Here is a 3332-nt window from a genome sequence, read left to right as displayed (position 1 = left end):
AGTAAGCCGATCTTGTACTCTTTAAAAATCAATTTACCAAGTAGTCTTCCACAGTTCGTATCGGAGTTTGATTACTAGCAAAGGCGATAAGAAAACCTAAAAGTTCTAAGGGGCCAAACAAGGTGATATAAGGTGTTTCCACCTTAACGATTGATTGTGGATCTAGGAAGGAAGCAAAATAACCTGCATAAGATAATGGTAAGAAATGGATAGATTAAGGTGGTAAATATGATGGTAACATGGTCAGTTAAGAGATGGTAGCGAAAGACATGGTTGTGGTAATAATATGGATAACATAATAAGGAATGGTGAATATGGTAGTATCTTAAGGAAGACTCAAAGAAGAACCAATGTTAAAGAACAAATACCCATACTTTATATTGCTTCAATAAGGGATGGTAAATAAGGAATGGATAGTATCTTAGAATAACTAAGGAAGAACCAGTGCTATAAAGAGCAAAGACCCAGCCTTACAAATCGTTCTAAGGGATGGTAAATAGCACTTTGAGCCGCTATCTATAAAGAGATAGGAACCACAAGTATCAAGGTGAAAACAAATGACCCCACAAGTAACAAGTTACTTGATAAGTCGATAAAAGTCACACAGGACTTAATAAGAGAAAACTCTCAAGTTTAATTTCAATTCAAAGTTCAAAATTACAATGCAATATGAAGGTCCATTTTATAGGACTTGAACATGCATGGCCGTAGGTTACAAAATACATGGCTAAATGTTACAAATTGCATGGTCTCATGGTGCTTGTTGATGTGGCACATAAACAATCTTAATTTAAGCACATTTTCATGCATGATTTCGGTCATATGTAGTTGATATGTTCTTTGGCCGGATCCTTCTAGTGATGGCTGGTGGAAACAAAGTTAAGTGGAGACAAGCAATCTTCCATGCACATGGGCTGTTTGTAGTGCATTGTTTTCTAATGCACATGGGATGTTTCATAGTGCAATGGTATGTATGATTTGCAACAACAAACACACGTGGGTTGTCTTCATCTTAGGGTTCAAGTAAGTGGAAAAATTGTTTAATCAAAGACAAAGGTTGGTGGTGCATTTCCAGCCGAATCCACTCTTCTCAAATGCTCACATTCTGTCGTGAATTACTGAATGGTTGGTGAATCATTCTTGTTCCCTTAAGTGCTTGAACATGCTGCCAAATGTTTGCCATATTTTAATAACCCTTGTGCCATGTTTTGTGAGCTGGAAAAGTCTTGAAAATGCTCCATTAAACAGTCCAGCATGGGGCAGCTTCTACATGTTCCTACACATGCAATATGCAAGTTATTTAAAAGATATAGTTCTGATTTGAATAAGTACTTTTTGTCGTGCCATTGATTATGAAACTTGACTTGCATTTTTATTAACTTCAAACAATATTAACTACACGTGAAAATGCTAGATGCAAGAATGAATGCAAACATGAACAACACGTGACAAATTATAGGTACTAAAATGGATGCATTGAGTCACACGAATGCATATGCTAATTAAAATATGCTCAAATGAATGCAAAATGCAAATATACCTAGTTATGCTAAATAACAAGATGCACGAAGTGCTCATACTAAGTTATTAACTATTAAGACATTATGTAACTTAACGTCGGAGGGTGTCAATTTATCAAATGAATTAAAGCTTTCAAGGCACTTAGTTAAGAGTATTTCCTTGAATTATTTGGCCCTTGATCAAGTAATGGGACCTGGTGGCATGACTTCTGGGTCTGAGGTGGACGTGATCACATCATCCCCCTATTCTTTAAAGCGATTTATCCCCAAATTGTCTCCATCTTTAAAGGGCGTCAAATCTGTAATGTTGAACGAAGCACTGACGCCACCAGACTCACCGGGCAACTCCAGTTTATATGCATTGTCATTGATCTTTTCCACAATCTGGAACGGGCCATCTCCTCGGGGTAATAAATTAGACTTCCTTTGATTTGGAAACCGCTCTTTTCTAAAGTGTACCCAAACCCAATCTCCTACATCAAAGATTACCTTTTTCCTTCCCTTGTTTGGTTGCTGCTCATTTTGTATAGTTCTCCTTTCAATATTGTCCTTGACTTGTTGTTGGAGCCTTTTAATAAATTCTGCCTTGTCTTTTCCATCTCTGTTCACTATTTGATCACAAGGTAAAGGAAGTAAGTCTAAAGGAGTTAATGGATTGAAACCATACACTACCTCAAATGGAAAATATTTTGTTGTGGAATACTTGGTTCGATTATAGGCAAACTCCACGTGTGGTAGACATTCCTCCCAAGTCTTGATGTTCTTCTTGATTATGGATCTAAGTAATGTTGACAAAACTCAATTGACTACTTCAGTTTGTCCATCCGTTTGAGGATGGCAAGTAGTAGAGAAGAGTAGTTTTGTACCAATTTTACTCCACAAGGTTCTCCAAAAGTGCCTAAAAAATTTGACATCTCTATCCGATACAATGGTTCGAGGAAGTCCATGTAACCTTACCACTTCTTTAAAGAATAAGTTTACAATGTGAACAACATCATCGGTTTTGTTACAGGGTATAAAATGAGCCATCTTGGAAAATCGGTCAACCACCACATATATCGCATCCTTTCCATTTTTGGTTCGAGGTAATCCCAAAACAAAATCCATAGAGATATCTACCCATGGCATAGTTGGTATAGGTAATGGCATGTACAACCCATGAGGCATGACCTTTGATTTCGCCATTTTACACACTAGACACCTTTCACATACCTTTTCAACGTACCTTTTCATCTTTGGCCAAAAGAGGTTTTATTTCAAGATGTTAAGTGTCTTTTCAATGCCAAAATGTCCCAAAAGTCCCCCTTCATGTGCTTCTTTGGTTAACACTTCTCGCATAGAACCATGTGGGATACAAAGTCTTCATTCCTTGAAAAGATACCTATCATGCTGATAATATTTGTCATAAGCACATGTTTCACATAACTTATACCTTTCTCCAAAGTCCAAGTCAGTAGCATAATGTTCTTTAAGGAATGAAAAACCAAGGAGTTTGGAATCCAAAGTGTTAAGTAATGCATACCTGCATGAAAGAGCATCTGCCACAATATTATCTTTTCCTTTCTTGTAGCGGATAACATAGGGAAATGTTTCAAGGAACTCGACCCATTTGTTATGTCTCTTGTTGAGTTTGTGTTGTCCCTTGATGTGTTTTAACGCTTCATGATCAGTGTGTATAACAAATTCCCTTGGCAATAAGTTGTGATGTCACGTTTCCAATGTTCGAATAAGTGCGTACATCTCTTTATCATAGATTGGGTAGTTCAAGGTCGCACCATTTAGCTTTTCGCTAAAGTAAGCGATTGGTTTTCC

Source organism: Hibiscus syriacus, unplaced genomic scaffold (genome assembly GCF_006381635.1).
Source record: "Hibiscus syriacus cultivar Baekdansim isolate YM2019G1 unplaced genomic scaffold, ASM638163v2 tig00005406_pilon, whole genome shotgun sequence".
Lineage (NCBI taxonomy): Eukaryota > Viridiplantae > Streptophyta > Magnoliopsida > Malvales > Malvaceae > Hibiscus > Hibiscus syriacus.
This window is presented reverse-complemented; position numbering follows the sequence as displayed.